General features: G+C 38.6%; 1 protein-coding gene across 1 annotated transcript in view; it reads right to left on the bottom strand.

The window, feature by feature from the left end:
• Nucleotides 1–3,834, bottom strand: part of RIMKLB (ribosomal modification protein rimK like family member B) — a 75,774-nt gene extending 71,940 nt beyond the window's left edge. Inside the window, exon 1 of the mRNA XM_015817168.1 lies at nt 3,745–3,834. The gene's annotated coding sequence lies outside the window, so the exon portion shown is untranslated. The remainder of the gene's footprint in view (nt 1–3,744) is intronic.
• Between the last annotated feature and the right edge of the window lie 10,694 nt (nt 3,835–14,528).

Consider the following 14,528-nt stretch of genomic DNA (forward strand, 5'->3'; position numbering starts at 1 on the left):
CGCATTTATGAGAATTATGAATCCAAATGCTGGAGGTGTGGACAACTAGATGCAACTTTTTTTCATATGTGGTGGACTTGCAAGGTTATTAAAGCCTTTTGGATAAAATTGTGGTGGAACTTGCAACAAATATTTAAAAGAAGGATTACCTTTTTGCCTCACCTGTTTCTCCTAGGTATTACACAAAATTTGGATGTAAAAGAAACTAATTTGATGTTGCATTGTTTAACTGCTGCCCGTTTGTTGATAGCTCAAAACTGGAAGAGCAAAATTTTACCAACAATGGAAGATTGGAGATTGAAAGTTTCGCATCTTGCTGAAATGGCAAAGATTTCAGCATATCTGAAGAATTACTCAAATGAACAATTTTTATCTATATGGAGAAGATGGATTGTTTATATACAAAAGAAGCATAGAATAGTGGAATATAACTTAGGTTTTTAATTAACTGGTCTTTTTTCTTTTTTCTTTTATATATATATTTCACTTATCCATGTAAAATTTATACACCTTGTGGAGTTAGAGATATTATTAATTGTTTACTTATATTTGAATACTATCCTGGGATTAGGTTTGGGAAGTCTCGGGGGGTGGGGGGGTGGGGGATGTGGGTTTTATATTATATTGTGTCATATTTGTGAGGTTTTTTTTTATGATGAAAATAATAAAAAAAATTTATTGAAAAAAAAAATACTTTATAGATTTTTGGCTGATGTCATGATTGAAAAGTTGATGTTTTATGGATAAGATATAGGATATGGGATGAAGATATATTTGTTTATACTCTTGATAGAAGTGGAAAGCCACTACATTTGTTTATATTTGCGATGAAGATTGGAAATCATATATACTGTATATATTTTTTCTTTATTATATTCCCACTTTTTCTTCAATTTTTATTCTTTGTTCCTATTCCTTTCTCTTTAAATTTAAATTTGTGTTAGCTTTTACTATTCTAATCAATATTTTAAATAAAAATATGTATGTGTGTTTGTGTATAAAGTAGTGGGTGACCACATACATTGAATAAATAGTTGATATAATTCTAAAGTTATCAATTCAGCTTTCATTTTCATCAACTATGTATTTATGGAGACAAGTAACAGAACCTGCATACTTCACATGCAAGATAAAAAAAATGAAAAGACAAGTGACAAAGCTTTCATTTTTTTCTTGGCTTACTGATACACAAAGCACGCTCCCATTTGTTCTGTCACTATTCTATTTATGCCACTTGAACTTTTTTACAAACATCTCTGATCCAGCAACTGTTATTCTTTCAGATGTTCCTAGACCTCATAGCTTATGTACTCCATATCACAACTTTGCTATTATTTTTATTTCATTTTGAGATCTTCTTTGAATCTATTGTGCTAAAATCAATTTGTTTTGATGCTTATAATAACAGGCTAAATTCCAGGAATCAGATTTAGCCTATCTTTTTGGGGGGAAGGAGAACTATACAACAGTTTTGGAGAATCTTTGAATAAATAGGGACTACAATTTTTATTAAAAGCATTTTTAAGTAATCTGCTGCAGTGTGCAGTTTGGAAATTAATAATGCCATTAAGAATTAGATTGGAAATATCTTCCGAGTTGCTTGGGGCAGTTTCACTTTTCTAGATGTGCTAAGCCTGCCAAAAAAATACATTCTTTTATTTTTCACCAAAAAGCTGGTGGAAAGTCATTTGGTTGTTTATTTTTAAAATCTGACATTATGACTTCCGAAATATTTTTCAGTGTGGGAGAATATAAGTAAGAGGTTCAAAGCCACATACAAAGTGTGTTTGGAGTTACCATTTCTAGTATGCTTGCTGCATTGTATAAAAAACAAATACAGAAAAAGTGTTACCTAATGTCAAATTAAAAATTAATGATGGTCACCATCTAGGCACTTAACTTTCACAAAGTCTGTTTGTGTAAGAGAACAAAATTTCAGAGTTTTTAATTTTAAAAATGCAAAACAAAACATGTTTTATTTTTGAGTACTATTCACTTGATATTGCACAAAATTATATGGGGCCTCTTTAAAGATTGCCAATCCATGAAGCAAAGTTTTTAATACCTTAAAATATGAAATAAAAATAAGAATAAAATTGAAGATGTTATTTTTGCCATGTTTCCCAGCATACATTAATGGGCTTCTGTCACTCAATGACTTTCAAATATTAATGTTAATATTTTGCTAATTCCTATACAGGTAGTCCTCAATGTATGAGCCATCATAACAGAATGGAATTCTGTCCTATATTTGTCAGTGTTCCTTATATATAGTCAAGTGGGAATTAAAATCCAGACTGATGGTCTCAAATCAAGACTTTAGATAATAAGAATGTGATAAAGCATAGATATAGCATAAATTCTGTTATTAGTACAATAATAATTTGGAACATGGATCCAAATATGAAGCTCAGGTGACCAATACTTTTTGCAATCCAATCCTTTTTGCACAGTATCATTTAATAAAAACTAGAAGCCTATTACATGTTTAAATGTTACATGATTAAAGCTTTTATCTGTAAGATAGATATAATTATTTGCATTTGTTTATTTTTATTTTCCCCTTATTTTTATAAATAACTCAAGGCAGCAAAATATCTAAATACTTTTTCCTCCTCCTATTTTTCCCACAACACAGGCAAGGTATCTTGATACAGTCAAACACTATCTAAGCATACTGCTTCTTTGCAGTATGTTTCTCTGGGAAGAATTTAATCAACTGAAATATTTATGCCCTGGGAAAAAGTGAGATAATCTGGTAGATGCATCCCTTCATCATATGACAGGATGAATATTTTTTTTTTATTTAATCTGAGAGAACCACATATGGAAAAAAATAACAAAGGTAACCTCCTGTGGTAGAGAATTCCAAATATTATCTATGGTATAGTAGTTTAAAATCATAATTGTTATTCATAAACACTTGTTTAAAAGGCTACCTTTTAAAAAAGGTAACATTAAAAATTAATAGGTGAAAAGAATCAATATAGATTTGGTGCAAACTATATAAAACTCATATTAAAAATGTAGTTCTCTGTTCCATATAAACAAATATTTAAAATTTACAAAATGAAAATCCAGTTGAACTAAATATAATTATTAATTCCAATTTTGCATTAATCTGCCTCCTTTTGCATGTTATGCACCAATGTAAGTTTTAAATTAAATATCTTCACAAAAAGGCAACATAAACATTAGCCAGTCATCAACTGCTACATTCCTTTTAGAGAAATAACCACAGAAACCAGGGGATCAAACATGCTTTTTGACTGCATCAATCTACCTAATACACCTCCTCTACTTCGCTTTTATTTGCAAAGGACGCCACAGCCTGGTGAAGAAGAAATATTTCTCCTGCACATCTTTTGTAACATCTTTTGAAAAACTTTTTCTGCTCACTTGTCCATAAGGGAAAACTCAGCCAACTACTTTCAGCTACTTATGAAGCTAATTACCCTTTAAATTCTTTCCCATAATTCCACACATCAGAAAGAACAACTCCATTTTTACTTTCTTTAGGATATTAAGGAAGTTCCTCTGCATACTGTAAGTGTTTCTTTTTGTTGAGATGTCTATTCAGGACACAAGCTATTTGAACATCCATCCTGCATAACCTAATGCCAAATTATTGTATAAGACCATGCCCAAAACTCCTCCTCCCCTGTTTCTTCCCTTCCTTAATCTAGCACTATTTCATAAGACAGTGGTAAGGTGAAAAAATTAAATAATCACGGTATAACTTACCAGACAAAAGTGAGAAAAACAGCAATGATTATGAACTGTTGCTTCTGCCCTCCTTTCTGACAAGAGATATTTCTGGAACTTTCTCTTTTTCCTCTCCCTTTTACCACCCACTTGGAGGATAATCAAGTCCTCTCAGTGCCTTTTGATTCTTCAAGAATGATTTGGTCATTGAATCTCCAAAAAAGAAAGGTGTCATGGGAATTGTTTTTGCCTGGTACCCTGATGGTCCACACCTAACTGTTGTTCTGATGACTAAAGTAATTTGGTTGGGAGGTTTAATCCTCAAATTACTTCCATGGAAAGGAGAATAAACAAAGGAAAAAAGAATATTAAGCTTAGAAGAGTAATCATTCAAAGCACACAAATGCCTTGTTCGGATCTTCTTCAGAACAGGGCCCTTACAAAGACTGTACCTGGCATCACCAGTATCTGGAAAACAAGAAAAAGAGAGAATTCAGGTTAGCTTTCTACATTTAAGGCCTTACTGAAGAAAGAAAAAGGATGATACAAAGTGTATATGTTCAAACTGTTAAATGTAATCTAAAATTAGATTTCATTAAGATCCTAAGGGAGCATTCAAACTGGACAAAATGAAACTTACTACCCATAAATATGATTCTAATGGGATAAAAATATTTTGAATCATTTAGCAAAAACATGCCTTCAAAATCCTCTTATTGTACAAAAAATTAAATTGAAAAAAAGAAAAAGCAGAACTGCAACTCTGAAGGGGAAAGTCATGATTTAACAGCATACTTATTTCATTACAAACATATTTTAAAGTAGCACACTTCAATAAAGTATTTTCTATGCAGCAGACTATTTTCTTCCATCCAAAGGTAAGTACAACAGAGGCTTTGTTTTAATGTAAAACTAGCAAGAAATATTTTTTACATAGCTGAGATTGCATATCACCACTAACCCTTAAGCATCAGTACTTAGACAAAAAATTCTAAAATAACCTACGTGTGCACATTTTCCTTCCTGAACACAGAAGCTGAGGCAATTTCTAGTCGAAAGGCTTTCGACAAGTCATCACTAACCTGGTTGCTCTTTCCTCGTCTCCTCCTCCTGAACAGGATTCTGGATTTTAGGAAGATGCGGCGAGGAATCCAACGCCTCCCCTCGAATATTTTGAAAGGGTGTCAATAAAGTAAGTGTGGGGAGACATAAAAGGGCTGGGGAAGAAGACACGCTTCAGCAGAGACTAAAGACTCAGCTGCTTTTAAACTCTCTCAGATTGGCTCGGTGAATCCCGCAAATGTGGCACTATTCAAATTTCGGTCGGTACTATCAGGATTGTTTCTCGATGATAATGATCAAAATTGGAAAAAACGAAAAAAGCAGGGAGGTGCCGAAATCGGCCTCTCCAGTCCCGCGCGCTCTCCCCCACCAAGATCGTCAGCAAGAGGCGATGATGGAAAGGGGGAGGGGGCTGACGCGCCCAACCTTAGTATTAAAGATGAACCAGCGAAATTAATGCCTCCCCACGACTAAGGGGGAGAGAGGCAGCGCCTCTGCCCACCCGTAGGGCTCCAGCGGTCGCCTGGATCGCGCTCGCAATCCCCCAGAAACCGCCACCACCGATCACGCCTGCCCACCCTACCGCCAGCCTGCTTTCCTAGCTGCTAGGGTCGGAGGGAGGGATCGGAAGACGCAGCTAGCGCGCGCACGGCAAAGGGAGGGGCGCGGTCGACACACGCAGCGTATTCGAGGACGCCCCATTTCGCGCGCGCCCGTTAAGTTAAAGCCCCCTCCCCTTCCTCCAACCAATCCCGCGCAGAGAGCGGTAAGGCGCAGAGATCTTTCCCCTCCCCCGCCCCAGTTGGGTGCTGTCTCCTCAGAAGCAGCTGTGGTCGTTAAAGAGGGGAGGGGAGCGCGCGTACGTGAGGCACAAGGGGAGTCGAGTTAGTGTGGCAGCCAAGTTGTCCTTTTCCTCTTCTCTGCTGCCAATTTTCACTGGGCTTATTCTTTTAAGAATTTGTGGTCGTTTCCCAATCGACCCCACCCGCTTTGTAGGCCACTGTGGAAACATCATGGTATTCGCCCACGCCCGACGGTGTGAATTGCACCTATATCCGTGAGCCAGCTTCGTTGAAAGGGAACGTTCGCTCTTTGCCAGCTCAGCAGCCAGCTCGATGGTTCTTGACTGACGGAGCTCTGCATGGGCTGCGTGGGAGAAGGGAATCAGGATTTGTGACCCAGAATATAGAAAGTCCCTCTTTTCCTGTAGCCATTGACAGCCAGCTGAAGGCTGCGTACAGCTACTCAATGCACCCTTAAGATAACATCTCAATTAATAAATTCCCCACCTGTTCCTGTCATTTAAATGCAAAAAAAAAAAAAAGAATTAAAGAGGAATCCATCCTTATTGACAGAGGAACCATAGAGTGGCATTTTAAGATGCCAGTTAGACTCAGGCTACTTAAGTTTAGCTGGTGACTGATTATTAGTAAACTCTCACTTTTGATACTGTCATAGTATCTGCCTAAACTAGTTCTGCAGGTTGAGTGCTGGATTAGTTCCACTTTTAACCAGCAGGATAGTTTTCAACTTGAGCATGGTGGGCAACTTTGCAATGAAAAGGGACCTTATTATTGGACATTTCTAATTTTAGCAGAAAACAAGCAGTTGTGAGCATGTCTCTGGAGGAAGGAAGAAATCTTATTGCTCTGTTTCTCTTAATGACCTTGCTCAGGATCATAGGAATGGAAGTGAACAGACAGGAAGAGGGGAATTTGCATATGATGTTCTGGCCAACTAATCCAATAGCTTGTGTGACCCTCAAGAGATATACTTTTTTGTGCTTGCAATGCAATGTCATACATGGGGTTTATCTTTATCTAACTTTATCTCATGATGTCCTAATATTCATCCTTTTGATGAAATCTTACCTTGCTGTGGTCCTCAAAGTTAGAAAGGTTGCCTATCCATGACCTATTTTGTGACTGATGTTTTATCAATAATGTCACTATACTGGATAGAATCAGAACTTCCAAATCAGTTGTCATGGAGTTGGGTGGAGACAAGTTTGATTTGGGGTTTTGTTGGAGAGAAAAGTACTTACAGAATTTTTAATAGCTCTAAACAGTCCAGTAAGATTGAAACATTGGTGGAACACTTCCTATGAAGTTAGAAGAGCTTGTTTCAAGGACTTGAAACAAGGCCTTAAATTCATCCTTCTTCCTCACACACACTTATTACCATACCCACCATACCATACATACCATATTACCATATTACCCACACACCATACCCAGATGAACAGGAACCAGATAAACCGAAACAATCAAGAAAGAAACAATATTCATTCAAAAAGTAATCGAGGAAGTAACAATACCCCAATCAAGGTTGGTAGAAGACCACAACCTACTAATTGACAAGCTAGAAAAAGCTGGAATAGACAACATCTCCACCAGATGGATCTGTAGCTGGCTAACAAACTGCATTCAACGAGTAGTCCCCAACAGCACTACATCCACATGGAGAGGAGAAAGCAGTGGGATACCACAAAGTTCCGTCTTAGGCCCAGTACTCTTCAACATCTTCATAAATGACTTAGACGAGGAAAATGAAGGGGAACTCATCAAATTTGCAGATGACACCAAACTGTCAGGAATAGCCAACACTCCAGAAGACAAACTCAGGATCCAAAAAGATCTTGACAAACTCGAACAATGGGCCTTATCCAAGAAAGTTTCAACATGTAGAAAAGCAAAGTCCTACACTTAGGTAGGAAAAAACAAAGGCACGAATACAGATTGGGCATAAAAACAGTAACTGTGAGAGAGACCTTGGAATCCTAGTGGACAATCACTTGACTATGAGCCAGCAGTGTGCAGCAGCAACCAGAAAAGCTAATACAATCCTGGGTTGTATAAACAGGCATACATCAAGATCACACAAAGTACTAGTACCGCTTTACAAAGCTCTAGTAAGACCACAGCTGGAATACTGCAGCCAATTCTGGTCACCATATCACAAAAAAGATGTTGAGAGAAGAGCAACTAGGATGATCAAAGGCCTGGAGGCTAAAACATACAAAGAATGGCTGTGAGACTTGGGTTTGGCTAGTCTAAAGAAAAGGAGAGAAGCAACCAACATCCTGACAGTGAGGAAAATCAACCAGTGGAACAGCCTACTCCCAGAAATCGTGGGCGCCCCATCATTGGAGATCTTTAAGAAGAGACTGGACAATCACCTGTCTGAGATGGTATAGGTTCTCCTGCTTGAGCAGGGGGCTGGACTAGAAGAACGTCAAGGTCCCTTCCAGCTCTATTCTATTCTAAATGTCCTTCCCCAGCACACTGATGTTACTTATGCTGATAATGAAACTCTGCAAGAAGAAAAGAAAGCTCAGAGAATCCAACAATTTTACCTCTGTTTCTTGGCTGTTTGTGACCAAATTGATATTGTTTCAGGAACTACATTTAAGAAGTTTGGAAACATGGCAGATGAATGGTTTTGTGACATTAGTGTGCTGGATAAAGGCAAATAAATTGGATTGGTCTTCAAGAAAGACGGAGACACTGTAGGTAAGTGATTTTCATTCTGTTTGAAAATTGGATAACTTATTCTAGATACAAACTATATAAAGCAAGAATAATCCCATCTGATTTGTACATGCCTTTCTATGAGTTCAACTTATTTATTTCCAATACTCTCAGCTTTGGTATATAGACAGTGAAGGCCAACATTCTGATTTTTCACTGAATAGTTTAATATATCCTATTCTCTTATTGTAAATTCTGAAGTCTTTATCTAAGGTATGTCCTTTATGGTTTTCATCTCCAATCCTATCTAGATTCATTTAAAGCCCTATAGTCAAAATTACTAGCCAAACCGATTTTCAATTAAATGAGATGCAACCATATCATGCCAGTAATCCACTAATAATCTAATTTATGCTCTCAGAATTCAAATCTTTCCTGTTGATTTCATTTACATACACATTCATTTTGCAGTACAGATAGTCCTCGACTTACGACCAGAACTGAGCCCAACATTTCTGTTGTTAAATGAGATGCTTTAATTCCAGAATGACTCCCCTCATATAGTTTTTGGATCACCATATTTGCAGTACCTTGTGATAACCACAGAATTCCCTTAATGCCATTTTTGTTGTTTGGTAATTATAAATCTACTATAGCCTCAATCCTTTTACTGTCTATTTTCCTTTCCCCTTCAACTATAATATATCCTAGATATTTTACCTCCTTTCATACCAATTGGGCTTTATTTGCTAAACACCCTCAGTCCTTTCTTCTGCCAAAAAGTTGCTTTCCCATTTCTTGATAATTCCCAGAATAAGATCTTACAAAACTGGGAAGCTGCATAAGGATGTATTTGCTTCCCCAGCTTAAAAGTGGAGGAAAGGAAAGAAAGAAAAAAAATCATTTGTCACATTTTTCTTTCTCCTCCCCCTTTCACCCTGATTAGATACCATGTTACAAAAATATAACTCAATAAACTTATTGTAAATAACACATTCAGGATTTTAAAAGGTAAAGCACATACTGTAGGCTCACCAATCAGTATTGGGCCAACATTTTATGGAATGCCTTTTGTCTCAGGCAGATAATATTCAAATCACATTTGTGGCAGCACATCAAACAGGATAGCTAAGAAGACAAAAGATTGTCTCCCCCTTCCTCCACTCACCAAACCAAACAGAGTAAAAATTTATACAAAACTTTTGCTTGAAACAGCCCTCAGGAGGAAAATTGCCATAACATTTACAGAAGTGGCTTGCCAAAACCTCCCCCTAGGGCTGAACAAAAATAAGCCAGTCCCAAAACACTCAGCCATCCCTCATGGCCAAAGCAGGATTTGAACTCAAATCTAGCCTTGCAGCCTGTGGCTATAATCCTGAAACCAAATTGGTTTTCCATAAAGGTTTCCCTTCTCCGCCTTGGCTCCAAGGAAAAGGAAAACAAATTGAACATAGACAGTATGCAGCAATTAAACATCTCTTTTGCAATAGCAAGGAGTCTCAAAGAAACATATTTATCAGATGTTAAATAAAACATAGGATTGTTGCTTTGACAAGAATACATTATAAATGCATTATTAAGGATAAATCCAAACTAAAATGCAAAGGATAATCACTGAAGCATGCCACACATACAAAAATAAAATATCAGAGTTGGACGGGACATTAGAGGTTCTCTAGTCCAGGGTTTTTCAACCAGTGGTACGCATACCATTTGTGGTACATTAATGAGTGGCAGGTGATATGCAGCCCTGCCTAGTCAATTGTAGTGGGGGAGGGAAAGAGCCAGCGCAGGCAAGGACTTACTATGAGAGAGTCCTCTGGAGCTGCAGAGTGGCTGGGGCGAGGCAAAGGCCCCAGGCTCACTTCTGGTTCACCCTCCCCCATGAGAAAGAAGGAGGAGGGGGCGGAGACAGGAGAGGCTATAAAAGGAGGCAGTTTGGGCGGGGGAGAGAGAGAAAAAGAAGCAGCCTTGGGAGGAGGAGGTGGAGTCAGCTGTAGCTGCACCGTAGGGGAAGGAGAAGGGGGGGAGAGGAGATCAAGCAGGCCATGAGCCAATCTACAACTTCTGTGGCAGCCATCTGTGCTGGCAGCAACAAACAGGCAAGAAATTCAGCAGGGGAGGGGTTGCCCTCCACGAGGAATGAAGAAAGGTAGCATCAGCTGAAGGTGAGACATGGAGGGAGGGAGATGGAGAGTGGAAGGATTCTTATGTGCTTTTGTAACTTTGAAGTTCTGGAATTTGTGCAATGAGGGCTTAGTGTTCTTAAGGAGTGTTTGGCAATTTCTATTTGGCTGATGGCTGATGTCTCCTGTTAGCTTCTATTGCTCTGCTATTGTTAGCTGTAAGTTTTGCTGCAAGGGATTTTGAAGTATTTTTCTCTTGAATGGATTTTGCCTGTAGCATTCCTTTACTTATGAATGGAGCCATTTGGGAGCCATTTGGGGAGGCTGCCTTAGCAGCCAATACTTACTACATTTTTTTTCTTCCTTAAGTGCCGGCTGCGCTCCTTAACTTTCCTTTCTAGCCAGCTAATTCTTAAAGGGGAATGTGCCTTTTTAAGCTAGTTCACTCAGCAGCTTGTCTTTTCTGTCTCTGGAGGTTTTTCCTTGTTTGATGAATATATGGAAGAGAGAAAATATGGGAGGGGGGGGGTTCAAATTCTTCCTTCTGAAGGAGATGGGCATGAGAAAGAGGGAGGCAGGGAAGGAAGGAGGGAGGGAAGTCCCGCTTTAGCACTTGGCCACCAGCAGCCCTGCCATTGACTTTGCTTGTCAAAAGGTTGCAAAAGGGGATCACATGACCCTTGGACACTGTGACCATCATAAATATGAATCAGTTGCCAAGCATCCAAATATAAATCACATGACCCTGGGCATGCTGCAATGGTCATAAGTGTGAAAAATGGTCATAAGTCATTTCAGTGCAATTGCAACTTTGAACAGTTTTTTTGGGGTTTTTTTGGTCATCACGTTTTTGACACCTTGCTAGATGGTACTCGAATATTGCCATATCCTAAAAGTGGTACAGTCGGTGAAAAGGTTGAAAAGCCCTGCCCTAGCTGTTCACCTAATCATCCCATTCTCCTCTGGTGTAAATATGTTAAAAATGGATTGCATTTCTCCCCATGAATATTCCATTGGTCCTACTTCAATAGGATCTTCTATTAATTTGGGCAATTCTTTCCTAAATTGCCTGATTTCAAAAGCTGTTAAGGGGGACAATTTTTTTTCTTGGAGAGGGGTTTTCCCCTCTCTTGTCACCTTCCAAACTATAGGAACCTCAAGAAATACATAGCTTTCTATTTAACTCTCTCACACACAAATAGCAAATCAGAGTTTTCGCCTTTCATCCTGGCCAGGCATAAAACTTCACACAGCTCCTTTCTTTCTCTCTCTCTCTTCCTCTCTTCCATCTGATTATTTCCATTCTTTTAACACCTTCTATTGTCCTTCTAATTACTAAGAAAGTAGCCTTCTTCACCCTTTCTTGCATTTATACCAGACACAAAAATTTCCAAATACTTCACCCAAGGCAAAACAATCATTATTTTCAAGGAGCTTTTTCAAAGCCAATGAGCTCCATTTCCCAAATTTCCTTTTGGAATAAGGAAATTTGTTGTTTTGTATATTACTGTTAGATGGTCTCTCCTCCCCTCGCTCTTTTAGAAATGAGTCAACACAAACACACAAACACAGAGACCCTTAAACATCATTTCCAGACCTTTGGAGGTTTGTGTCCCTTTAAAATTCCACTTTTACTCTTTTGGGGCAACTTGTAGTTTGTTTGCAGGCAGTGTTTCTGATAGAAATGTAATGGGGGACCTTAACCACTGCCTATCCATTCCCCACTGCTCTAAGCCAAGCTGAGAAGCCCAATTTAATTTATTGGCTGGAAAAATATGTACTTAAGCCAGATATATACTGTAATGTATCATCCTTCCTCTGTCCAAATGTCTTGTTTAAAGCACTGACATAAAATACTTCAATATTCTTCCTAAGGGATTCCCATCTCCCTAAGGGTTTCATTCCAGAATGTAAATACCTTTCCTCTTTTTTTTTATTGGCCGGCACACTGGCTGGGGAGGGTCCCTCCTCTTCAAATTCTTATTGCCATTGATATCCCTCTGGTATCTTACCTGTCAGGCTGAGTTGAAGTCCTTCCTTGAGTCGGCCGATGACATTCCCTTAGGTTTTCACTGGGTCCTGGCTTTTTTTCTCAGGATTTCCGATTCCTCTTTGTTTGAGCAGGGGCAATCCGACCTTTAGGGCTGGGAAAAACTTACCCAGGTGCGCACTACCCTTTTGAATATCCCCGGCTGCCAAAGATGGAACGGATGCAAATCCCAGATGAGCCCCCAAGGCTGTTATGTGCTCCTGGCTATTTTCCTTCATGACCAGAGGCAATCTCGCCTGACCAATAACCAGCCAAGACACAGTGAAGGTCTTTTGTTTTGTTTACTGCAAAAAGCGGGGAGAGAAGCTATCAAAGCTTGGTTCTCTCCAAAGTTCCAACCCAAAATATTTCCTTCTTTATACAATCCTTGTCCCAGCCACACATCCCTCCTCTTTCCCCATTGGCTGAGGTACTATGAGGTTACACTCTTTCCGACCGCCTCTTACACATTTCCTGATAACATATTAAATCATATTCACATATACAATAATAATAAGAAAAATTAGACATTTAAATGGTTATTTTAAACTCTGTGGATATTTATGTTCCCCTTTTAGAACAATAGGTTCCTTCCTGTTTTTCAATTCAGTGTCTTTCCTGGCTAACCATTTCCTCTTACAGCTATTTTTTATAGTTTGTCTTCTTCCTTTTCCCACTCTAAGACCCAGCTATTTTTGCCTATGTGTTTATCGTACTTCCTTTCTTTATGATCTCCTTTCCTGGTTCCCATATATTATAGTTTTTGGTAACTTATTTGTCCAGGCAGTAAGTTTCCACTGCAGCAAATTCAATTTTAAATTTCTCTTTCAATATTAAATTTTTGAAGACCTTTCCTTTACTTCTATCAATGCTGGTAAGAAGTGAGGTTTGCTCTCATTTTATATTCTAGTGGCTTACTCTGTTAGTGTTGGTGGAAGAGGTGTTGTGGGTTCTTCGGGCTGTTTATTGTTACCTTTTTGGCAGTTCTTTGATTTGGGTATTGTTTACTTCTTGATTGTTGGTCTAATGTTAACCTTGGAGTTCATCTATGCTTATCTGGGTGTTGCTGGTGGGCATTGCTGGTGGGGAGGTATTTTGGTCTTTTTGTTCCCTTTTTGGCTTGTTGATTTTCTATTTTACACAACAAGTAGATATTTATGTCTACTGATGGCCAATTCATCAGAATGCTAGGCTTTCAGAAATTCTCTAGCATTTTGGGACTTGGCTTGGTCTAGGATGGTCACAGTTTCCTTGTTGAAACTATGCTTAAGTCTCTCCAAGTGTTGTGAAATTAAAGAGTTTTCATCATGTCTTCTGACTGCTAATTGGTATTCATGGATGTGTTCTGTTAGTCTTCTGCCTGTATGTTCTGTTGCAATCTTTACACTGTGCATTATAGATGACTCCTGTTTTTTCTTCTGGGGCTGCTGGGTCTTTTGGTTTACTTAGGATGTTTTGGAAGGCTTTAATTGGTTTGTGTACTACATCAATTCCATGTGGTTGTAATAGTTTGTTGGTGTTTTTTGAGATGTTTTTTCATGTATCGCAGTGTTATCCTTTTTCACGGCTTGTGTTGTTGTGTTATATTGGGTTGAGTGAGCAGATACTTTCTGATGAAGTTACATGAATATCCGTTTTGTTGGAAGAACCATCCAACAAAAAATAATGTAAGCAAAATGTATATACTGCATACATGTGCATGCCACTATACAAATGTGTGTGACAGTACATGTCAGACCTGCCCCAAGCTGATCCCTTTGAAAACAAAGACCCTCAAATCCATTAGGTTGAAGCAAAAGGTTCTTTTACTAAAGGAGTTGTTGCTCTAAAGTTTTCCCATGCAATAAAGATACAGAAAAGGTTCCCTTCTCCTCTCCCCTCTGTGACCAGTTCATGTTTTGCCAATCGGATCTTGCTAAGACGTTATGGGAATACTGAGATGTTGTGGGCAATTCACATTCCTTTCCCAGGGTGCAGGGCCTTGGTGCCTCTGGTACAAACCGGTTCCAGGCTTCTCTGGTCTTCATTAACTACCATTTCCCCTTCCCTATTTCTGATCACGTACACACAATCATATTGCCCATTTGTCCACCACCACCTCTCCAGCCTTTGATGGCAAGAACTGTCAGGAACTGA

The sequence above is a fragment of the Protobothrops mucrosquamatus genome, unplaced genomic scaffold, assembly GCF_001527695.2.
Source record: "Protobothrops mucrosquamatus isolate PMUCROS unplaced genomic scaffold, P.Mucros_1.0 scaffold_125, whole genome shotgun sequence".
In the NCBI taxonomy this organism is placed as follows: Eukaryota; Metazoa; Chordata; class Lepidosauria; order Squamata; family Viperidae; genus Protobothrops; species Protobothrops mucrosquamatus.